Source organism: Stomoxys calcitrans, chromosome 3 (assembly GCF_963082655.1).
Source record: "Stomoxys calcitrans chromosome 3, idStoCalc2.1, whole genome shotgun sequence".
Taxonomy (NCBI): domain Eukaryota; kingdom Metazoa; phylum Arthropoda; class Insecta; order Diptera; family Muscidae; genus Stomoxys; species Stomoxys calcitrans.
The window spans coordinates 171,729,189-171,755,708 of NC_081554.1; the positions used below are offsets into that span (position 1 = coordinate 171,729,189).

Below are 26,520 nucleotides of genomic sequence, written 5' to 3' on the forward strand. Positions count from 1 at the left end.
ATTTAAACTTGGGCACCTGGAGCAGCAGTGAAAGCCGTTGCCGTTGTCCACCGATGGAAGCCATCAATAAAACTTCCAAAAGATGCACGCGAATGACATGTGTATGCCATGGTAGTTAAGTAGTGGTGTAGAAAAAAAGTCCATCACTACAAAGAAAATACATGCGGTGGAAAAGAACAGCTAGTGTGAAAGATGTCAGAGATGTGTTAGTATCATGCTTTCATCGTAGATACGCTTTCGCGGTATATTCGGTATAAGTACGACCTACCAATGTATAGCCCTTCCAGCCACCCTACCTCATATGGCCGATGAGCTATTCAATCCAAATGACGAAACGCGTCGCATAGTGGTTGGAGTATGTGTTGCGATCTCTGGCTTTTCTTTTCCATTGCAAAAATCTCTGATTAATGAAATCGGTCCTAATTACCATGGCCATATGAGGCCATACCTTATATGGTCGAAGAGCTATTCTAACCAAATGACGAAACGCCTCGCATAGTGGTGAGTGTGTGTTGTGATCTCTGGCTTTCCTTTGCCATTGCAAAAATCTCCGATTAATGAAATCGACTCGAATTACGAAATGCGTAACATAGTGGTTGGTGTGTGTTGCAAAAATGTCCGATCGCTGAGACCGTCTCGAAAGAGAAACAAATGAAAAATTGTGAAATTAAATGATCTTCGCCCTAAAAAGCCAAAAAAAAAACTTGAAAATAAAAATTCGGTAGAGCTGGATTTAAACCTGGGCACCTGGAGCAGCAGTGAAAGCCGTTGCCGTTATCCACCGATCGAAGCCATCCACACAACTTCCAAAAGACGCACACGAATGACATGTGTATGCCATGGTAGCAAAGTAGTGGTGTAGAAAAAAAGTCTATCATTACAATGAAAATACATGCGGTGGAAAAGAACAGCGTTTTCGCGGTATGTTCGGTATAAGTACGACATACTAATGTTAGGCCCTTGAAGCCTCCATACCTCATATGGTCGATGAGCTATTCTATCCAAATGACGAAACGCGTCGCATAGTGGTGAGTGTGTATTGTGATTTCTGGCTTTCCTTTTCCAATGCAAAAATCTCTGATTAATGAAATCGGTCCGAATTACGATGGCCATATGAGGCCATACCTTATATGGTCGAAGAGCTATTCTAACCAAATGACGAAACGCCTCGCATAGTGGTGAGTGTGTGTTGTGATCTCTGGCTTTCCTTTGCCATTGCAAAAATCTCCGATTAATGAAATCGACTCGAATTACGAAATGCGTAACATAGTGGTTGGTGTGTGTTGCAAAAATGTCCGATCGCTGAGATCGTGTCGAAAGAGAAACAAATGAAAAATTGTGAAATTAAATGATCTTCGCCCTAAAAAGCCAAAAAAAAAACTTGAAAATAAAAATTCGGTTTTAGCATAAGCGCACACCCTGACACCTCAAGCATGCAAAGAATTGCATCGACCGCAAGAATTTGCAGCAGTGAGAGATAATCCTCGTCTGTGAGGAAATTTTGTGAGCGCTAGAATTCTGTGGAGATTTTAGGCCATCGACCAAAAGGATTCATATAAGGCGAGATTCTCTCACCTTTTCTGTGGATTTTTGTGGCCAATTGCATTCACTGAATAATCCACAGCAGTCGTAAAATCTGCCGCATTGTAGTGGGTTCTTGCGATCGATAAGAATCTGTGGAAAATTCAGACGTCAGGTGTTAGAGCGTGACAGCCACAAACACTGAGTTGGTCTTGCTTTCACGTAGGTGGGAGGTAACAGAGTGCAGAACACCGAGACTGGAAAAGCAATGGAGTTACAGAAATCGGCCAAATTTTTGAGAATGGTTGTGGATAGTAAGTTGAACTGAGTCTAGAACAAAGTCTTAAGAAAGAAAGGCTTTTGCGGCTGTTTGTACTTGGCGGTGGTGATGTCTGGTCCCTAATGGAGTACAATCGCAGAGAGGACTCTGGCCAGACATAACGGTATACAAGACAGGTATATGGCCGATCTGAAGAGTGACTACCTGCCGTGGCTAGACATTGTACAGTACAAGCCATATGGGAAACCCACAGCGCAGAATTCAATCTCGATGGCTCTTTTGGATTTGCCAGAACCGGAGTGAGCTGATTGCTTGTGAACTCCTCGATTGCTGGAAGGGTGGCGATTGTTCCATCAAGTATCAATGACTAATTGGATATCTGAATAATCACTGAATCAGTCAACATTAAAGACTGTTATCGGTACAAGTATAGCATCTAAAGTGGTGATCAGCTGCAAGACAATTGGCTGAGGCGAACACAACTCGATGCTGCGTCCCCGTTCACTGCGATGTGGCAGGAAATGTGAATGCAGATTTGTTTACAAAAGAGCTAAGCTTTCCCTGTTCTGTTTAGGAACATAAACCATACGATATTAGCGGCTTTAAAAACTCCAAGGGGCTCAAGCAAAGGATCCAAAACGTTATGCCGCTGTTGGAAATATGTGAGCTAACTGTTCCCCTACGTTGTATCCCAGATATGCTTTTGAAGGAGGGTGGCTTTCCTCAAGGAAAGGGTGTTTTAGTACCCTTTTCTTAGGGAAAGGGTAATGGAAAGGGAGTTTTAGGAAAGGGTAGTTTTAACACCCTTTGATTCGGGGAAGGGTAGTTTCAGTATTCTTCCTCTAGGGTAATGGCAGTTTTAGTGTCCTTTCCTTAGGGAAAGGGTAGTTTTAGTACCCTTTCCTTAGTAGCAGTAGTTTTACTACCCTTCCCTTAGGGAAAGGACAGTTTTAGTGTCCTTTCCTTAGGAAAAGGGTAGTTTTATTACCCTTTCGTTAGGGAAAGAGTAGGTTTAGTACCCTTTCCTTAGAGAAAGGGTAGTTATAGTACCCTTTACTTAGGCAAAGGGTAGTTTTAGTGCCATTTCCTAAGGGAAAGGGTAGTTTTAGTACCCTTTCTTAAGGGAAAGGGTAGTTTTATTTCCCTCTCCTTAGGGAAAGAGTAATTTTAGTACCCTTTCTTAAGGGAAAGGGTAGTTTTATTTCCCTCTCCTTAGGGAAAGAGTAATTTTAGTACCCTTTCCATAGAAAAAGGGTAATTTTAGTACCATTTCCATAGAAAAAGGGTTGTTTTAGTACTCTCTTCATAGGAAAAGAGTAGTTTTAGTACCCTTTCCTTAGGCAAAGGTAGTTTTATTACCCTTTTCTTAGGGAAAGGGTAGCTTTAGTACCCTTTCCTCAACGTTCTGACTCAATCTAGCCATGTCCATCCGTCCGTCAAATTAGGATAGCGGTCGAACGCGTAAAGCTAGCCGCTTGATATCTTGCACACATACTTAATTTTGATGTAGGTTGTTGGGGTTCGTAAATGGGCCATATTGGTTCAGATTTGTATATAGCTTTCACATAAACCGGTTTCCCTATTTGAGTTCTTGGGTCCTCACAAGCCGCAATTTTTGTCCGATTTGGACATTTTTGCATTTAGTACGGTCCAAATGGGTCTATAACCTGATATAGCTCCCATATAAACCGATCTCCAGATTTGACTTCTTGAAACCTTTGAAGCCGCAATTTTGGTCCAATTTGGCTTAAATTTGTAGTGTTCCGTTATGATTTTGAACAACTGCACTAAGTCCCAATCGGTCTATAACCTGATATAGCTCTCATATACACCGATATCTCGATTTTGCTTGTTGAGTCCTTACAAGCCGCAATTTTTATCTGATTTGGTAAAAATTTTGCAAATTTTGCCCAAGAACATTCCACTAAGGAACAGGGGCAAATTTTGCATGCAGTGTTCTGTTATGACTTCCAAAAACTGTGCCAAGTACGGTCCGAACCGGCCTATAACCTGATATAGCTCCCATTTAAACCCATCTCCCGATTTGACTTCTTGAGCTCCTGAAAGGCGCAATTTTTGTCCAATTTGGCTAAAACTTTGCGCATAGTGTTCTGTTATGACTTCCAACAACTGTGCCAAGTACGGCCCAAGTTGGTCTATAACCTGATATAGCTCCCATGTAAACCGGTCTCTCGATCATCCTTGTTCTGTTCCTAGAAGCTTTAGTTTTTGCTGGTTTGACAGAAATTTGGTATGTATGCCCTTTAACTAAATTTATTTTGTACAAATCCTTAGCAGAATCCATGGTGGTGGTTTCCCGGCCGAACTTAGCGTGCTTTTACTTGTTTCACTTTTCTTAGATATTTAGTTTATATTAGATAAAGTTCGGCAATACTGTCCACAGGACACATGTAGCAAATTTTTGCTTGTGGCAAAGAAGCAGGGTACGTTACAACAATGATATCCTCACACAAATGTGTTACACAAAGTAAGAACACAGCAAGTGTGTTATCACAAAGCCTGGTTCTCACGATTACCTTTGCACACACTCAAACTTACGACACACTATAGAAACGAAAGGACGCAAACAAACAAAACAAACAGGCCCAGAGACAAGACTGACACTTGAAGTAACATTGTTTCATGCATTACAAGAACTTTCGCATGCACACTCACATCGAACACCCAGCAAGAATGGAGCATGTAAAGGATGCACAAGAAATGTGTAATGAAAGAAAATAAGCAGCAGAACAAGACCAATAAGACAATGACAACAGAAGAGTAAGCTTTGTGTGCTAGTGTGTGTGTGTGTGAAAGTAACAAACAAAGAGTAGTAACTGCATTGTTTCTTTACTGTTCCACTTCAACAAATTTGAAGTTGTTCGACATATGTATGTGTGTGTGTGAGCATGTGTACGAGAGTGTATGTGTGAATGAATTAAATAAGTTTTGAGTAATGCAGCACAGCATCAAAGCGAAAAGTGTTGAAATGGAAAAAATCGAAACACCAACCACAACACAATACCAGCCAAAGTATGTTGCAGGCAATTACAGAGTGAAAAATAAACTCAATTTTCAGTACAACAATCCGAAGAATTAGTGCGAGAGAGAAAGAGAGAGAGAGAGAGCGATGGAAGGGAAGAAAAAGAGAGGGCTTAAGCCATAGGAAATCTCATTTCCAAGGAAATGTAATCTACTTTAAGTTTACTCGACATTCCGTACCAAACAAAACTTTGTAGCAGTTGTACAACGAATAGATTACATGAAGTTGACCGAGATATGACTGGCAAGATTTTAGAAAAATTTTATCAAAACTTTTAAGGAGGCGTGTAAAGAATCCCAAGTAGGGTAGAAATTAAGTAAATTAATATGAATTATACATACATTTATATAGATATTAAAAAAATTCCAAAAAAAATCGAAACACCCTAAATTTTTGGAGAGTTTTTAAGTAAAGCATAGACATTTTTGGCAATAGTTGGCTTATATAAATAAACAACACTCCACATTTTGTGTTATAATAATCGTATGAAAATTTTGTCAAAATTAAATTTCTGTACAATTTATATTTTAAATTTAATTTAATTTTTTTTTAATAAATTTTAGCAAAAATTTTATTTTTTTAGTAAATTTTGAAAAAATTTATTTTAGGAAAAATTTTTGTGAAGAAAAAAAAATTATTTCAATCGAAAAACTAAAAATTTCGGCGAAAATTTTAAAATTTGAAAATTTTGTCAGAACTGTATTTTTGTAGAACATTTTTTCAAAATTTTATTTTTATAGAAAAATAAAAAAAAAATTTTTTGTTTAGAATATTTTATAAAAAATTTATTTTTAAAGAAAATTTTATATATTTTTTTTTAAATTTTTTTCAAAATTTTATTTTTATAGAAAATTTTTTCTAAAATTTTATTTTTAAAAATTTTCTTTTTTAAGTTTTCTAATTATTGTAATTTTTGTCAAAGTTTTTTTAGATGTGCTTCATTCTTAAAAGACATTATTTTAAAAGACATTATTTATGTAAGCCAACTATTGCCAAAAATGAAAATTTTGGGAGTGCGAAGGCGCCTAGGGTGGTGGTTGGTGGGTTAAAGGGGTGTTGTGGACCCTCAGTGTAGACTCTCAAAAGTGGGTATCAGATTCATGGTCCACTCCCAAATACCCCGGTTTGGGGGTTGAGGCGACCACTAAGTGACTTGGCCCTGAAAATTTATATCAGATTCGTGTTCAACTCCAAAATACCTCTCATTTGAGCTCCATATTGCAATAGTCAACAAATACGTCCTATTTGGATGGTGTTATGGGGGTGGAGTGGCCCCATAGACACTTTTCCCAAATATTGATATCATATTCGTGGTTTACGCCCAAAGACCATTCATTTGAGAGTCATATTGCTATGGTCGTAAATTTGTCCTCTTTGGGGTTTGTTCTTGGGGATAGGAGACCATCCAAACATTTGGTGCCATACCTTTCATAATACCTTTCATTTGAGTCCCATGTTACCGTGGTCGGTAAATATGTCCGATTTAGGGGTGCTTTGGGCGTTAGGGTGTTCCCCCAAACACTTTGTCCAACAACTAGATATCAGATACGTTTTCTAGTCTTAAATACCTTTGAGTCCCATATCGTCGTGATTGCTCAATATATATATATGTTAGGTTTTTTGGTGGGGCGGACCCCCTAGGTACCCCATGCGAAATTCGGACACCAACTTTTTGTTTGTACTTTAAGGGAGCACACGAAAATTCGCTTAAATCGCACCACCATCTCCTAGATCTGGCATATCTGAAAATTAGGGTAAGGAGGAGGGTCCGCCCCCCTTCAAATATCAAAATATAAAGCAACCTATTTTCACCACGGGTCCATAATGCACCATCTTTGAAAATTTCAAGAAAATCGGTTCAGCCGATTTTGAGTCTATACGGAACATACATACAAACAAACACAAATTCATTTTTATACTCTGCACCATAGGATGGGGGTATACTAATTGAGTCACTCTGTTTGTAACTACTCGAAATATTCGTCTGAGACCCCATAAAGTATATATATTCTTGATCATCGGGACATTTTATATCGATCTAGCTATGTCCGTCCGTCTGTCTGTCGAAAGCACGCTAACTTTTGAGTAGAGCTAGACGCTTGAAATTTTTCACAAATACTTCTAATTAGTATAGGTTGGTTGGGATTGTAAATGGGCCATATCGGTCCATATTTTGATATTGCTGCCATATAAACCGATCTTGGGTCTTGACTTCTTGAGTCTCTAGAGGGCGCAATTCTGGTCCGATTTGACTAAAATTTTGCACGTGGTGTTTTGGTATCACTTCCAACAACTGCGCTAAGTATGGTTTAAATCGGGCCATGTTTTGATATAGCTGCCTTATGAACCGATCTTGGGTCCTGACTTCTTGAGCCTCTAGAGCGCGCAATCCTTATCCGATTGGAATGAAATTTTGCACGTCGTATTTTGTTTTGATATCCAACAACTGTGCCAAGTACGGATCAAATCGGTCAATAACCTGATATAGCTGCCATATAAACCGATCTTGGGTCTTGACTTCTTGAGCCTCTAGAGTGTGCAATTCTTATCCGATTTGAATGAATTTTTGCACTAAGTATTTTGTTATGGTATCCAACAACTGCTCCAAGTACGGATCAAATCGGTCAATAACCTGATATAGCTGTCATATATAAACACATCTGGGGACTTGACTTCTTGAGCCTCTAGAGGGCGCAATTCCTATCTGATTTGGCTGAAATTTTGCATGACGTTTTTTATTTTTTCTTTCAACAACTGTGTCAAATAAGGTTCAAATCGGTTTATAACCTGAAAAGGCTGCCATATATACCGATCTGGGATCTTGACTTCTTGAGCCTCTAGAGGTCGCAATTTTTATCCGATTTGCCTGAAATTTTATACGACGGATCCTCTCATGACCATCAACATACGTGTTAATTATGTTCTGAATCGGTCTATAGCCTGATACAGCTCCCATATAAATCGATCTCTCTATTTTACTTCTTGAGCCCCTAAAGGGCACAATTCTTATTCGAATTGGCTGACATTTTACACAGGTCTCCAACATAAAATTTAATTGTGGTCCAAACCGGACCATATCTTGATATCGCTCAAATAGCAGAGCAAATCTTTTCTTATATCCTTTTTTGCCTAAGAAGAGATGCCGGGAAAAGAACTCGACAAATGCGATCCATGGTGGAAGGTATATAAGATTCGGCCCGGCTGAACTTAGCACGCTTTTACTTGTTATATATAACAAAGACTTGCTGTACCCGGCCCGCTCTGCTGCACCTTTATTAGCACCAAGCGACCACCAAACGTATTCGTATTCTACACCCGAAACCCTTTCATTTGATTCCCATATTGTCCCGATCGGTCCACTTTGGCGGCACTTTTGTGGTGGTTTTGGAGTTGGGACTGCTCGTTAAGAACTTGGTCCCAATTTGAAATATCATATTTGTATTAAACTTCAAAATAACTTTCATTTGACTTCCATATTATCCCAATCGTTAAATATGTCCTACCGGGGGGTTTTGGGGTGTGGGGAGGCCCCTTAGAATCCACACGCCAAACTTTTACCACTTTTTGGGTTACCATTAGGTGAAGCGCTTAAATCGGGTTACCTAGCTTCGAGATCTGGCGCTTATAAAAATTGGAGGTAAGGGTAAGGCCATATAGCCATGGTCGTCTTATATGCCCATTTGGAGGTATTTAGGCTTGGGGCGACTTCCCATTACTTGGACCTAATTTTTTTATTGCCATCTTTGTAATCTACTGCTGAAAACTTTTCATTTGATATCCATATTCTCTTTATCGGTCCACTTTTGATTTTGAGTGGTGTTTTTTGGGTAAATGGGGGGAGGGTCCGCCCCTTATAAAAAAATTATAAAGCCTTTTCCTTCTTCCTGACTATATTCGTAATCTACTTTCCAATAGCTTTCATTTGACTCCTATATTGTCTTTATTATCCAATAAACCCATTTTAGGGGGTTTTGGGGCTGGGGGGGTCCCCCAGGTACTTGGACCCAACCTTTATTATGAAATTCGTACTCTACCCTTGAATACCTTTCATTTGAACCTCATATTGTCCCGATCGGAACACTTTTATTTTTGGGTTGTACTTTTGTGGTAAGGGGGAGGGTCCGTCCCCCCTCTGATATAAAAAAATTATATAACCTATGTTTTTGTTTTAGACCAACCCCCACAATCTGTGAAAATTTAACGGAAACTTAATCAGCCGTTTTATCAAAATATTATTTTGAAAAATTTTCTCCCAAAATTTTATTTTTAAGGAAAATTTTTCCAAAACTTCAATTTTAAGTAAACATATTTTTTTTAATTAAATTTTTTTTTAAATTTTGTCAAAATTTTAATTTTGTAGACAATTTTGTAAAAATTTTATTCTTATAGAAAATTTTGTTAAAATATTAATTTCATAGAAAATTTTGACAAAATTTTATTTTTATAGAAAATTTTGTCAAAATTTTAGTTTTATAGAAAATTTTGTCAAAATTTTATTTTTATAGAAAATTTTGTCAAAATTTTATTTTTATAGAAAATTTTGTCAAAAATTTATTTTTATAGAAAATTTTGACAAAATTTTATTTTTATAGAACATTTTGTAAAAATTTTATTTTTAAAGAAAATTTTGTCAAAATTTTATTTTTATAAAAAATTTTGTCAAAATTTAAATTTTATAGAAAATTTTGTAAAAATATTTATTTCATAGAAAATTTAGTCAAAATTTTAGTTTATAGAAGATTTTGTCAAAATTTTATTTTTATAAAATATTTTGTCAAAATTTTATTTCTATAGAAAATTTTGTCAAAATTTTATTTCTTAGAAAATTCTAAAGTAAATTTTTTAAAAATTTTGTCTAAGTTTTATTTTTATAGAAAATTTTATAGAAAATTTTGTTTTTATAGAAAATTAATTAAAAATTTTACTTTTTAAAAAATCTTTTATTTTCTCTTTATATTCTTTTTAAAAAATTCAAAAAAAAAAAAATATTTTTTTTAGAAAATTTAAAAAATTTTTTTTTTTTTGAAATTTTTTTAAAAATTTAATTTTTTTAGAAAATTTTTTAAAATTTTGTCAAAATTTTAATTCTATAGAATATTTTGTCAAAATTTTATTTTTTTTAGAAAATTTTGTCAAAATTTTTTTTTATAGAAAATTTTGTTAAAAATTTTATTTTTATAGAAAATTTTTTAAAAAAAATTTTTTTTTTTTATAGAAAATTTTGTTAATTTGTTTTTTTTATAGAAAATTTTGTCAAAATTTCATTTTTATAGAAAATTTTGTCAAAATTTTATTTTTATAGAAAATTTTCTTTATATTGAATATTTGTTAAAAATTTTTTTTATTAGAAATTTTTTTGGGATAATGTAAAAAAAAATATTTTTTTTGAAAGTTTTTTAAAAATTTAATTTTTTTAGAAAATTTTTTAATTTTTTTTTCAAAAATTTTTATAGAAAATTTTGTAAAAAATTTTATTTTTATAGAAAATTTTGTCAAAATTTTATTTTTATAGAAAATTTTGTTAAAAATTTTATTTTTTTTATAGAAAATTTTGTCAATTTGTTTTTTTTATAGAAAATTTTGTCAAAATTTCATTTTTATAGAAAATTTTGTCAAAATTTTATTTTTATAGAAAATTTTCTTTATATTGAATATTTGTTAAAAATTTTTTTTATTAGAAATTTTTTTGGGATAATGTAAAAAAAATATTTTTTTTGAAAGTTTTTTAAAAATTTAATTTTTTTAGAAAATTTTTTAATTTTTTTTTCAAAAATTTTTATAGAAAATTTTGTAAAAAATTTTATTTTTATAGAAAATTTTGTCAAAATTTTATTTTTATAGAAAATTTTTTTAAAATTTTTTTTCTATAGAAATTTTTTTCCAAATTTTTTTTTCTGTAAAAAGTTATTTCCATATTTTATTTTTATAGAAAATTTTGTCAAAATTTTATTTCTATAGAAAATTTTTATCAAAATTTTATTTTGTAGAAAAATTTTCCCAAAATTTTAGTTTAATAGAAAATTTGGTCAAAATTTTACATTTTTTTAAAAAAAATTTCAAAATTTTTTTGAAATAAATTAAAAAATAATTCATTTAATATTTTTTTACGTTTTTTTTTTTTTGCCTATTGGATTCTAGGCCCATTATTCATTCCATAGAAATTGAATTCATGGAATTATGTATGAACATTTAAATTTGATGACTGTCGTTTTATGTGTGGTGTGTTGTTTGTGTCTTTCCTACCCAACTAATATCATCATTGGGGACTATGTATGGTCTTTTTGTTGTTTATGCAGTAAATCAATAAAGAATTCAATTTGGCCATACATTAATAATTTAAGAGCCATTCCCCATGACACACTTCCATAAATATTTGGCAAAGGACAAACAAAACAACCAACGCTTTTCGACTTAAATTTCTTTGCAAACACAAAAAGAGGCCACATGGCATCCCCATTGACTATGGGAAACCGAATTGACTATGGCAAACCCATAAACTCAAAGTCCAAAAAATACCTAAAAGCAAAAATAAGGACAACTTTAAGAGATTCCTTGAAAATGGTATAAAACGAAAATAAACCAATTGTCAGTTTATCCTTGAGATTTTTTTTTTTGTGTGTGTTTTGGTGCAACCAACTTTTGGTCTCAATCAAGTCGAGGCTAGATATTTCGCCAAAGATGTAGCCGTAATGAAAACCTTAAAGAGAAATATTACCAAAGGTGGCAGAAGCCTTCTGGCGTAAGTGTAAGGTTGAGTGTTGTAGGTGGTGTCTACGTCTGTGACTGTGAAGATGTTATCCTTGCTGCGGTTTGCTGTTAACCAAAGCCGTTGCTCATACATTTTGGAGTTGACTCTAGTTTTACAGCTTTTCAAATATTGATTAGATTTGTGGCACGTACAGAAGAAAAGATAGATTGCCTCGTTCGAGTCACATAATAATAAACAACAGCAGGAATAGCAATACAAGACTTGAGTCTTAGTGAAACAAAGAGCCTTGTGGAGAAAAAGGGTTGCTATTGTTGAACAATTCTACTACTAATGACTAAAAAAAACTACAAAAAATTTTCATTAAAAATTATATTTTGACAACATTTTTAAAGAATTAAAGAAAAAAAATGTAAAAAAAAAATTTAAAAATGTTTACCAAAATTTTTTAGAAAAATTACATTTTAACAAAAATTAAAAAAAAAAGTTAAATTTTAACAAAGTTTTTGTAAAAACCAAATTTTTGACAAAACTTTCCCTAAAAATAAAATTTTGACAAATTTTTAAAAAATCAAATTTTTTAAAATTTTTTTGTAGAAAAAAAAATGTTGTTTAAATTTTCTACAGAAAAAAAATTTGGTTAAAGTTTTCTACAGAAAAAAATTTTGACAAAATTTTCTATAGAAAAAAAATATGACAAAATTTTCTATAGAAATACAATTTTGACAAAATTTTCTATAGAAATACAATTTTGGCAAAAGTTTCCTTAAAAATAAAATTTCGGTAAAATTTTCCTTAAAAAAAAATTTTGGAAAAATTTTCCTTTAAAAAAAAATTTACATAATTTTCTATAGAAATACTACATTTTTTTAATATCCTGAGGGGGGGCGGACCCTCCCCCTTACCCTAATTTCAGAAACGCCAGATCATGGAGATGGGAGGTGTGATTTAAGCGAAATTTTGTGTGCTCTTTATAGTAACCTAAAACCAAAAATTTGGTATCCAAATTTTGGATAGGGTACCTAGGGGGACCGCCCCACCCAAAAACCCACCAAATATATTTATAAACCAATCATGACAATATGGGACTCAAATGAAAGGTTGTTGAGAGTGGAAAACGAATCCGATTTTGAAATATGGAGTCAAGTGTTTGGGGAGACGCCCCAACCCCAAAAAACCGCTAAATCGGTCATATTTCCCGACCATGGCAATATGGGCCTCAAATAAAAGGTATTCAGGAGTAGAGCACAAAATTGATATCGAATTTCGGGACCAAGTTTCTGGGGGTGCTCCCCTTCTCCTAAACACCCCCCAAACAGGACTTATTTACTAAACATGGCAATATGGAGTGCGAATAAAAGATATTTGAGAGAAGAATGCGAATCTGGTATCCAAATGTGGAACCAAGTGTTTGGGTGGGGGGAGGCGTCTCTCCCCCTAAACAACTCTTATAGAGGACAAACTTACCGACCATAGCAATATGTGACTCAAAGGAAAGGTCTTTGGGAGTAGAGCATGAATCTGATATCAACATTGGGTAAAAAGTGTCCCTCAACCAATCCACCCCTTAAGAGGACAAACTTACCGACCATAGCAATATGGGGCTTAAATAAAAGGTATTTTAGAGTAGAATACGAATCTGATAAATATTTTCAGGGCCAAGTCAACGAGTGACCTTCCCAACCCCACCAAATCGGATATGTTTGCAGACTACGTAAGTACGGGGGCTTAAGGTTATTTGGGAGTAGAGTAAAAAACTCGGTAAATTGTTTTTCAAATCTGGACCGAACTGAGCCGTATTCCAGAAACATATCGAGGGGCCTTACATAACTCACTGTCCCGAATTTCGGCGAAATCTGACAATAAATGAGCCTTTTATGGGCCCAAGACCTTAAATGGAGACACGGGTCGATATGGCTACTATATCCAAATTTTGACCGATCTGAGTCATATTGCTGAAAGATGTCGAGGGGCCTAACTGAACTCACTGCCCCAAATTTCGGCGACATCGGACAATAAATGCACCTTTTATGGGCCCAAGACCTTAAATCGAGAGATCGGTCTCTATGGCAGCTATATCCAAATCTGAACCAATCGGAGCCAAATTGAAGAAGAAAGTCGACTGGCCTAACACAACTCAGTGTAAGATATAGTCCGATATAGCCCATCATTGAACTTAATCGGCTTTCGGACAAAAAAGGGAATCTGTGCAAAGTTTCAGCTCAATATCTCTATGTTTAAAGGGTGATTTCAACAGACAGACGGACGGATATCGCTAGATCGTCTTCGACGACGATCGAGAATATAAATATCTTTTTAGGGTCGGAAATGAATACTTCGAAGTGTTGCAAACGGAATGACAAAATGAATATACCCCCATCCTTCGGTGGTGGGTATAAAAATGTATTCATAATTTTCTTTTTTAATAATGTGGTATCCGAAGGGGAAGCGGACCCTCCCCCTTTCCACAATTTTCAAAAACGCCATATCTCGGAGATAAGTGTGAAAGTTTGTATGCCTAATTTTGTGTTTTTGGGCTGTCATACACTTAAAAGTGAAATTGTAGTGGAAGAATTTGGAGTCAAATAACAAAGGGGGACGCCCCACCCAAGCGGGCCTGTTTATGAAATGGGACAATATGGGTATCAAATGAAAGGTATTTAAGAGTACAGTACGAATCTTATATAAAAATTTAGTTTCAAGCATCTAGGGAGTCGCTTCATTCACAAAAGCCATGTTTACCGATTGGAGCAATATGACTATCAAATAAAAAGGTATGGAAGACTAAAGAACGAATTTGATTTACGTGATTGGTCCCTAGTTGGACGCCTTGGTAGCCGAGTTGATTGTTGCTCGGATTACCAATGCAGAAGGTGGTGGGTTCGATTCCAACCATAGGCCTTGGTCAGTCGCTACTGTGGTACTTCAATGAACTTAAATTTTGTCTAAGTGAGTTTGTAAAGGACTGCCACTCTTATCTAAACGAACCTTACCATGGTCCTTAGTAACTAACTCCAAAATGCTCCCGGGCAGGACATATTTACCGACATGGTTACCGATTGGGGCAATGTGGGTATCAAAGGAAAGGTAATTGGAAGTAGAGTACGAATATGATACGAATGTCAGGAATATGTAAATATGTAAACCAATTGCGACAATATGGGACTCAAAGAAAAGGTCTTTAAAAGTAAAGGTCTTTAAAAGATCGGGACTAAAGTAAAATGCGATTCTGATATTAATATTGGGGACCAGCCCACACCAAAAACACTCAAATGGACAAGTGGCCCGATTGGGTCGGTATATACAAAATTTAATGGTATTTGGGTGTAAAAAAACAAATCTGATACCAAAATGTGGGCATAAAAAATCTCCAAAAAAAAAAAAAACAACAGAAAAACCAAACGGACAAGCAGACTAATCGGCACAATATGGGGATCAGATGAACAATTTTTGGGAGCACCGGCGGGTACAACCTACTGAGAAAAATTCTCCATCAGGACCTGTGGCTCGATCAAGACAATATGTAACTCTAATGTAAAAAAAAGTAGAAATTCGATCATAATTTTAAGGACTTAGGGTCTAGGGGAGCGCCCCATCTTAAAATAACTACAAGCCAGACATAAAGGCCGACCGAGACAATATGGTGCCCTTATCAAAAGTCTATGGGAATAGAGAACAAGTGTTTGGGACAAGTGACCAACCGCATAAAGAACCCCCGGAACGGACATGTTGATCGATCGAAACAAAATAAAACTCCAACAAAAATTTCATGAAAATAAAGACAAGCCTGGCCTCCTAAAAAGGGGTATAAAGGAACTAAGAGTTAAACTTAGGGTTTTTTATTGTTGTAGCCAAAGGCGTAACATTATGACATGGTTTTAAACTAAACATGTAAAAGCATACTAGGTTCGGCCGGGTCGAATCTTGGAAACCCAACACCATGGACCCTGCCAAAAATCTATACAAAATAAATTTAGTTGAAGGGCATAATTTTCTATATACGAAACTTCTGGCGTATAAACAAAAATTAAAGCTTCTAGGAACCGAACAAGGATGATCGAGAGGCCGTTTTACACGGTAGCAATATTAGGTTATAGACAGATTTGGACCATATTTGACACAGTTGTTGGATTTGTAGGAGAACAGGTATTTTAGGCAAATCAGACAAAAAATGAGGTTTGTAAGGACTCAAGAAGTCAAATCGGGAGATCGGTTTATATGGGAGCTATTGGGTTGCCCAAAAAGTAATTGCGGATTTTTCATATAGTCGGCGTTGACAAATTTTTTCACAGCTTGGGACTCTGTTATTGCATTCTTTCTTCTGTCAGTTATTAGCTGTTACTTTAAGCTTGCTTCAGAAAAAAAATTGTAAAAAAAGTATATTTGATTAAAGTTCATTCTAAGTTTTATTAAAAATGGGGCTTCCAATGGCTCAAGAAGTCAAATCGGGTGATCGGTTTACATGGGAGCTATATCAGGTTATGGACCGATTTAGACCATACTTGACACAGTTGTTGAAAGTCATAGCAGAACGCTACATGCAAAATTTCAGTTAAATTGGACAAAAATTGGGGCTAGTAAGGACCCAAGAAGTCAAATCGGGAGATCGGTTTATATGGGAGCTATACCAGGTTATGGACCGATTCAGATCGTACTTAGCACAATTGTTGAAAGTCAAAACTGAACACTACGTGCAAAATTTCAGCAAAATCGTACACAAAATGCGGTTTCCAGGGGCTTAAGAAGCTAAATCGGGAGATCGGTTTATATGGGAGCTATATCAGGTTATAGACCGATTTTGACAGTACTTGGCATAGTTGTTGAGAGTCATGACAGAACACCACATGCAAAATTTCAGCCAAATCGGACAAAAATTGAGGCTTCCAGGGGCTCAAGAGGTCAAATCGGGAGATCGGTTTATATGGGAGCTATATCAAGTTCTTGACTTGATTTTATTAAAATTTCATACTAATTTTACATATGGCCAAAATGTTATATACTCTTCTTGGAAGTTTGTTAATGTTATCAAGTGTGCGTATAATTAATGTAAAAAAACATTCCCATACGCCACGTGGTATTAATAATACTTATACGCCATATGGTATTAAAAATACTCATACGCAGCCATAAACTTTACATATCCTACCTTTATTTATAGAAAAATGTCTATGCAACATCAAATACCTTTCAAATTTTCTTTAAAACTAAAACTGCTATGAACTTTTTACAACTTATATTTCTTCTACTCTGTTGGCAACTCTCTCTCTCTGCCGTTCCCTAATCCAATGTAGACACCAACGAAGACGATGCGCTAACAATGTGATATCACCTGGCATAAAAAATTGATAGCTTACACGGAGCAAGAGGTAGAACAGTGAAAAACAGTAAGGATGTTATATTTATTTGCTACAACACAAGAAATAAACTTTAGACAACACGATGCAGTGTTTTAAACGAAGGGTGGCTGACTAAAATACCAATTTTTACGTTCAACATTTTTGTAACATTAAGAATCAGCTTTTATTGCTCCACTTAAGTGGATACTGGCAAGATAGGTGTAGTAGCAGCCCAAAATACTAGAGAGCATGCCTTATAAAATGTTTAAAATTCTCTAGAACAAGGACACCGAGACGGTAGACGAAAACCACAAAACGACATTGTGAGTGTGAGTGTGTGTGTGTGTGGTGTGAAAAGTACACCACCAACGTCGTTCGTTCGTTGAACCACATCTAATAAAAATTGAAAGTGTTTGATTTGGTTTGGCTTCATCGTCAGCGTAGAAAATGTTGCTAAGGTCCTCCATTTTTAGCGCATTTGCCCCTCGAAACTAGGTTACAAACGATTGTGTGTGTGTGTGGCATGTTGAAAGGTATTAACGAAGAAAAAGCTTTCAAAAGTATCTTAAGGATTAAAATAAAATCAATAAAAAAAATATACTGGGTAAGGGGCAAAAAATAAAAAGTGATTAAATATTGAAAAATCCTTTAATGCATAGAAAAAAGAGAATGGAGATAATATTTTCCGGAGAAATAATCCAAAGCAAAAAATTTTCCAAAAAATTTATTTATAAAGAAAAAAATTTTATAAAATTTGTACAAATTTCTCTTTTAAAATAAATATAAACAAAAAACTTAAAAAATGCAGATTCTGTAAAAAAAAAATTCTATAAAATGTATAACATATTCTATAAAAAAAAAAAATCTGGCAAACTTCTTCTTTCGGGAGGGGGGCGGACCCTCCCCCTTACCCTAAATATACTACCCAAAAATAAAAGTGGACTGATCGGGACAATATGGGATTCAAATGAAAGATATTCAGGAGTAAAGTACGAATTTCATATTAGAAATTGGGTGCAAGTATCGGGAGGGGATTCCTTATTCAAATCCTTACCACAAAAGTACAACCAAAAAATAGAAGTGTACCAATCAGGACAATATGGGACTCAAATGAAATGTATTCTGGAGTAGAGTACGCATTTCGTATTACAAAGTTGGGTCCAAGTACCTGGGAGGCCGCCCTAGCCCCAAAACCCCTTAAAATAGGTTTATTTGACGATCAGGACAATATGGGACTCAAATGAAAGGTATTAGGGAGTACTTTACGAATATGGTCAGGAATTAGGAAAAGGCTTTATAATTTAGTAACAACGGAAGGAAGCGGACACTCCACCGTTACCCCAAAAACACCAACCAAAATCTAAAGTGGACCGATAAGGAAAATATGGGTATCAAATGAAAAGTATGCGGGAGTAGATAACGAATCTGGCCCTCACAAACGCCCAAAATGGGCACATTAGCCAATCACGGATATATGGGACTCGGTTTGTTTGTTCCGCATCGACTGAAAAACGGCAGATCACGGAATCACCCACCCCCCAAAAAACCCCCCAAATTGGCATATCTACCAGTCATGACTAAATGGGACGCGGTTTGTTTGTTTGTTCCGGTAAAATAAAAAACGGCAGAACCGATTTTCTCGAAATTTGTGCATATTGTGTAGGTTAGTCTGGAAGGAAGCATAGGATATATAATTTCACGGTATCGAAGGGGGGACGGGCCCTCCCCCTATGCCAAAAACTCAACCCAAAATCAAAAGTGGACCGATCGAGACAATCTAGGTATCAAATGAAAGGCACTGGAGAATAGAATACGAATATGGTATTAAAATTTGAGTCTAGGTACCCACGGGCCGCCCCAACCCAAAAACTCCCTCAAACAGATATAGTGAACTTTAATTTCAATATGAGGCTCAAATGAAAGGTATTCGGGAGTAGATTTCGAATTTGGCATACAAAATCAGATCGAAGTATAGGCAGTCACGCCACCCCTCAATTATCTATAGATTCTGTTTTTAGAAAAACGCCACCCATATCCGGAAGTGGTCCGATGGGCTCAATAAGGGTATAAGGGTATTAAAGGTATTGGAGACCAGTAAACGAATATGGTATTAAAATTTGGGTCCCAGAACCCAGCGAGCTCCCCATCCTCAAAACTCTTCTAAACAGATATATTCGAAAATCATGTCAATATGGGACTCTAATGAAAAGTATTAGACAGTAGATTACAAATATGCCATAAATCAGAAGGTCCAAGAAATGGGAGGTCACCCACCCCCGAATATCTCCAAATGGGCATATTAGCCGAATATGGCTATATGGGACTCAAATGAAAGCTATTAGGGAGTAGATTACGAATATGACATTAAAATTTGCGTTCAAGTCTGGATGGCGTTTGTCCTCCTAAAGTTAAGTCAAATGGGTCATTTGACCCATTATGACAATATGGGACTCAGATAAAAGGTATTTGAGAGTAGAAAACGAATTTGATATGCAATTTAGGAGCCAAGTATTTTGGGTACGCCCTAAAGCACCCCCTTAACTGAACTTCATTTCCGTTAGGAATAAAGATCGAAGTTGTTTTCAGTAAAAAGTGCCGGTGGCCCCAAAACACCCTCCAAACGGTTCATATTTACCGGCCATGGCAATATGGGGCTGAAATTCAAGGGATTTGGAAGTGCAGCATGAATTTGATATCCATATTTGAGTCGAAATGTCTGAGGAGCCATCCCTCCCCTAGGGAAGAACATTACCACCGGGAACCGAGAGGGGGGCAAATTCTCACATATGAATGAGTGCTTTCCGATTCAAGTTTGAACTGGATGATAAACTCCAAACGGCGTCCCTCTTTGGGGAAAATTGTTTATATGACCATGCATGGCATTGTACCTCGCGAATGTCGCCAACATTAGGAGGGATAAACACCGCTTTGTCCGATATTCTCGACAGGATTCGAACGCGGTTAGCGTCACAGGCTACAATTGCACAAGACTTAAAAAAGGCGCAGCGGAGCGTGCCCGATTCGGCTAGTGTGTGTTATAAAACAAAACACTTTGACTGGCTAGTGGATCATGATTTCTGATACGTCATATATCTTCGTGAACACCTTTGTCAAATTGCTTAAGGTGATCTACAAACCCCAAGACTATTGAGTACGGTGTAGAGCATGCTTTTGTAGGTCACCTTAATCAATTTGACATGGCGTATCAGAAATCATGACCCACTAGCCAGTCAAAGTGTTTTGAATAATAATACACCCTTGCTCAACCTTTATAAATTTTTTGCTTTAAATAAAAAGCATTGAATGCGATTTCAAGCTAGAAGAGGTTTGAAAACTAGGGTAAGGGTGAGGGTCCGCCCCCTTCAGATATCTGCAAATATAGTACCCTATTTTCACCACGGGATCATTATGCACCATTTGTGAAAATTTTAAGAAAGTCGGTTCAGCCGTTTTTGGGTCTATACGGAACAAACAAACAAACACAAATTGATTTGTATACCCTACGCCACCACTGTGGTACAGAATATTATAACCTTTTGCATTTGTTTGCAACACTAAGAAGTAGAAGAGCTAGACCCATCGATAAATATACCGATCGGCTTAGAATCCCTTCTGGATTCGATTTAGCTATGTCCGTCACAGCCACAATTTTGGTCCGATCTTTACAAAATTTAGCACAAGGTGCTTTATTTGACGTCTACATATGTGTGCAAAATTTCGCCAAAATCGGCTAAGATTTAGATATAGCTCCTATATATCTTTTATACGATATGGCTTTTTAAGGCTGTAGATATCCAGAATTTGTGTTCTATCGTAAAAAAATCATACAAGGTTTTATTCGATATTTCAAGAGGTGTGCAAAATTAAAATCAGACTAGACTTGGAGACATTTTTTTTGGAAAACTTTCCCATAGCTCTTAAAAAATCACCCTTATAATATAGATTTTGCCAAGTTAAAATTTTTATAAAAAATGTGTAAAAGTTATATTTCTAAAAATATACAAAAACATTTTTTTTGCCAAATTTTAAAAATTTTTTATAATAAAATTTACAAAATTTTTCTTTAAAAAAATTTACAAAATTTTTTAAAAAATTTACAAAATTTTCAAAATTTATAAAAAATTTACAAAATTTTTAAAAAATTTACAATATTTTTTTAAAAAATGTACAAAATTTTTTTAAAAAAAATTTGATTTGATAAAATATTTTTAATAAAAAATTTTCCACAATTTTTTTTAAAAAAATTTTACGAAATTTTTTATAAAAAAATTTAATATTTTTGAAAAAATTAAACTTTGAAAATTTTTTTTAAAAAAAATTAACAAATTTTTTATAAAAAAATTTAACAAAATTTTTTACAAAAAAAAATTTCCATAAAAAAATTTTACAAAATTGTTTATTGTTTTTTTTATTGCACAATTTAATATTTTTGAAAAAACTTTGAAAAAATTAAACTTTGAAAATTTTTTATAAAAAAATTTAACAAAATTTTTTACAAAAAACTTTTTTTTTTTTTTTTACAAAAAACAAATTTTTTAAAAAAATATTAACAATATTTTTTATAAAAAAGTTTTGTATAAAAATTTTTATAAAATTTTTTTTAAAAACATTTAACATTTTTTATAAAAATATTTACAAAAATTTACAATTTTAAAAAAATTCGAGACGTTTTATAAACAAAATTTGTAAAGTTTTTTATAAAAAAATTTTATGTAAAATCCTCTCCCCATAGAAGTGTCGCACTGCGGGAAGCCGTCGGGAATCGGCTATAAAAAGGAGGTCGTTTAGCATTGAGCTTAAACTTGAATCGGACAGCACTCATGGATATGTGAGAAGTTTGTCCCTTGTAGAGAGCTGGCTACCCTGACACTTGGCGCTTAAAGTAAATACCATACCATAGTGGGTAAATAAATCCTGTTTCATTTGAGCTCTATACTGTCGTGAATGGAAGTGGGATGGTATCTCAGACTTTTCACAAAAATTTGGATGTTAAATTCGTGCTCTACTCTCAAATACCTCTCAATTAGAAACTAGAACTTAGAAACAAACTAGCAAACAATTTCATTTTTATATAATAGATTTGGTCCAAATTGTATTTCTAAAAATACTCAAATATAATTTTTTTGCAAAGTTTTTCAATAAAAATACTATTTTTATAAAAAAAATTTACAAAATTAAAAATTTTTTTTTAAAAAAATTAAATTTTTTTTTTAATTTAAATTTCTTTTTTTAAGTTAAAAATTTTTTTTTATAAAAAATTTAATATTTTTCTAAAAAATTTTACAAAATTTAAAAAAAAATTTAAAGAAAAACAAATTTTACGAACCTTTTTGAAACAAACTTTACAAAATTATATATTTTAATTAAATTTTTTTTTTTATTTTAAAAAATTTTTTATAAAATTTTTTCGAAAACTTTTTATAAAAAAATTTTACAAAATTTAAAAAAAAATATAAAAAAATTTTACAAAACTTTTTAAAAAAAAAATTTTCCTAGTTTTTTATGAAAAAATTTAACAAAATTTTCTATAAAAAATTTTACAAAATTTTCTATAAAAAAATTTTACAAAATTTTTAATAAAAAAATTTTACAAAATTTTTCATGTAAAAAATTTTACAAAATTTTTAATAAAAAAATAAAAAATTCTTTAAAAAAAATTTTACAAAATTTTTAATAAAAAAACAAAAAAATTTTTAATAAAAAAAAATTTTACAAAATTTTTAATAAAAAAATTTTACAAAATTTTTAATAAAAAAATTTTACAAAATCTTTAATAAAAAAATTTTACAAAATTTTTCATGTAAAAAATTTTAAAAAATTTTTTATTTTTAACAGAATTTTTTATGAAATTTAAACTTTAACAACAATTTTTTGAATTAAAAAAAAAAAAATTACAAAATTTAAAAAAAAAACAAATTTTACGAACTTTTTTGAAACAAACTTTACAAAATTATATATTTTTATTTAATTTTTTTTTTTATTTTAAAAAATTTTTTATAAAATATTTTCGAAAACTTTTTATAAAAAAAATTTACAAAATTAAAAAAAAAAATTTTACGAAACTTTTTTTAAAAAAAAATTTTTCCTAGTTTTTTTATGAAAAAATTTAACAAAATTTTCTATAAAAAATTTTACAAAATTTTCTATAAAAAAATTTTACAAAACTTTTAATAAAAAAATTTTACAAAATTTTTCATGTAAAAAAAAAAAAAATTTATAAAAAAATTTTACAAAATTTTTCATGTAAAAAATTTTACAAAATTTTTTATTTTTAACAGAATTTTTTATGAAATTTAAACTTTTTATGAAATACAAAATTTTTAATAAAAAAATTTTACAAAATCTTTAATAAAAAAATTTTACAAAATTTTTCATGTAAAAAATTTTAAAAAATTTTTTATTTTTAACAGAATTTTTTATGAAATTTAAACTTTAACAACAATTTTTTGAATTTAAAAAAAAAATTACAAAATTTAAAAAAAAACAAATTTTACGAACTTTTTTGAAACAAACTTTACAAAATTATATATTTTTAATTAAATTTTTTTTTTTTATTTTAAAAAATTTTTTATAAAATATTTTCGAAAACTTTTTATAAAAAAATTTTACAAAAATTAAAAAAAAAAAAAATATAAAAAAATTTTACGAAACTTTTTAAAAAAAAAAAATTTCCTAGTTTTTTATGAAAAAATTTAACAAAATTTTCTATAAAAAATTTTACAAAATTTTCTATAAAAAAATTTTACAAAATTTTAAATAAAAAAATTTTACAAAATCTTTAATAAAAAAATTTTACAAAATTTTTCATGTAAAAAATTTTACAAAATTTTTTATTATAATTTTATATTATAAACTTTAACAACAATTTTTTGAATTTAAAAAAAAAAATTACAAAATTTAAAAAAAAAACAAATTTTACGAACTTTTTTGAAACAAACTTTACAAAATTATATATTTTTATTTAATTTTTTTTTTTATTTTAAAAATTTTTTTATAAAATATTTTCAAAAACTTTTTATAAAAAAAATTTACAAAATTTAAAAAAAAAATTTTACGAAAAAATTTTTTTAAAAAAAATTTTTCCTAGTTTTTTTATGAAAAAATTTAACAAAATTTTCTATAAAAAATTTTACAAAATTTTCTATAAAAAATTTTACAAAATTTTCTATAAAAAAATTTTACAAAATTTTTAATAAAAAAATTTTACAAAATTTTTTATAAAAAAATTTTACATTTTTCATGTAAAAAATTTTACAAAATTTTTTTTATTTTTAACAGAATTTTTTATGAAATTTAAACTTTAACAACAATTTTCTACAGAAATAAAATAAAAAAAACCTTCAAGAACCTTAAATAAAGAAAAATTTTTCTATAAAAATAATTTTTTTGGTTTCTTTTGTAATTTTTCCTATTTTATTTCTGTAGTATGACTTATATGCATACAAAAATTTTTCTATAAAAATCATTTTTTTGTTTCTTTTGTAATTTTTCCTATTTTATTTCTGTAGTATGACTTATATGCATACAAAAAATATTAAAACTCTCGCTTTAGTGTCAATCTCACCATGATAGGTCATCAAAACTCATATCTACTCTCATATCATCAAAGTAAAACAAACATTTCCAACTTATCTGAGTGCCAAAAGTTTGCTTTTTTTCACAAAACTTCTTGTCTACTTTTGTTCCTGGAGCCAGATAGACAAAAAGTTTTTTTTTTTTCAATTTGGCATATAAATGAAAAAAGAAAAAGTGTATATATAACAGAGTATAAAAACATGAAACGAAACTTTATTCAAACACAAAAATTATTCCTGCATTGCTGAAACTCCTCATATTACACAACAAATTATCATATTTTATCATATCAAATGGGATTTAAGAGTACAGCATGAGGGGAAAAATTTGCGACTAGGCTATACAAACAAGATTCGACTGCAAACAATATAGAATCTTACAGCACTAGTAGACTCAACTTTAATGTTGATGAAAACTATGACGAAACTTAATTAAAGTGAAAAACAAACTCACATTAGAAAAGTAGGCAATAACAATAAGGCAAAAAAAGCATGTGGGGATGTTGCTTAGATTGTCAATCTTATGTGATGTGGAGAATTTGTTGGTGGTGAAGTTATTAAATTTTGTATTTTTTGATAGTAGGGTGTTAGAATTTATCTAAGTTTTCTTATTAGCATAGTCTCATCATCATGAGGTTATGCTAAGATTAGGGGCAAGGTTAGATTTTCTTAGCGAAACTCATATAATGCGTAAAATCAATTCTAATGTAATTGCCTTGGTGACGAATTAACAAAGAATCATCTGCTCCTTTAATGTTCCATACGCCCTGTGAAAGTGATGTGTGATTGATTGAAATTGTAATAAGGGTCAATTGTCCCCTCACAGATAACTTTGAACCGATCATTTCGACAGGTTGTAACAGGTCATTTTGCCGGATGGAAAAAACGGTAATTTGATCAGTTTCGAAAACCTGAGCTTATATATCGCTCCAATATTGGTCCACATTGTAAATGGTTAGGTTAGAACGGCAGTCTATTTTCTAAACAAACTCCCAAAGTGAGTCTATTTTAGCCTATTGTAATACCATCAGGACTCCGATGGGAATCGAACCCACTATCCCTGCACTTTTAATCCGAGAACGGTAACCAACTTGCCCACCCGGCCAACCGTACATAGGATATAGTCATCCTTTAGCTTAATTTCATCAAGGGAATGTCCATATATCCTGTGAATTTAAAATGTGGCTGTTGGAAGGGCTACTATGGGTTGATTGTCCCCCCATAGATAACTTCGAACCGATCATTTCGCCTGTTTGGTTAAATACTCATTTCACCGGTTCAAAAAAAATCTCATAATCTTATGTTATGTGAAGAATTTGTTGATGGTGAAGTGATTAAATTTTGTATTTTTTGATAGTAGGGTGTTAGAATTTATCTAAGTTTTCTAATTAGCATAGTCTCATCAACATGAGGTTATGCTAAGATTAGGGGCTAGGTTAGATTTTCTTAGCGAAACTCATATAATGCGTAAAATCAATTTTAATGCAATTGCCTTGGTGACGAATTAAAAAAGGATCTCTACTACTTTACTTAATCGAATGAAGATGAATAAGGGTCAATTGTCCCCTCACAGATAACTTCGAACCGATCATTTCGCTTGGTTGTAACAGGTCATTTCGCCGGATGGAAAAAACGGTAATTTGATTAGTTTCGAAAACTCGAGCCTATAAATGGCTCAAATATTGGTCCCCATTATATATTCCGAGGTTAGAATGGCAGTCTATTTTTTAAACAGACTCTCAAATTGGGTTTTTTAGCCAGTTGTTGTTGTTGTAGCAGTGTGTTGTTCACTGTGGCGGCATAAAGGACTTCATCGGGTCAATTCGGTACATACAACCGGCTGCCATGGGATTGTAGCCTATTGTAATAGCAACAGGCCTTGGATGGAAATCGAATCCACTATCCTCACACTGTTAAACCGAGCACCTTACCAACTTGCCTACCCGGGCTACCGCACACCCAAAGTACAGCAGTTATCTTTTAGCTTAATTTTTTTAAGGGAATATCCATATGTTCTGTGAATTTAACATGTGGTTGATGGGTCAATTGTCCCCACATAG

General features: G+C 32.5%; 1 protein-coding gene across 3 annotated transcripts in view; it reads right to left on the reverse strand.

Annotated features, from left to right (window-relative positions):
• Positions 1-26,520, reverse strand: part of LOC106089926 (disintegrin and metalloproteinase domain-containing protein 10) — a 535,999-nt gene that overhangs the window by 272,898 nt on the left and 236,581 nt on the right. The gene's annotated exons all lie outside the window — the stretch shown is intronic.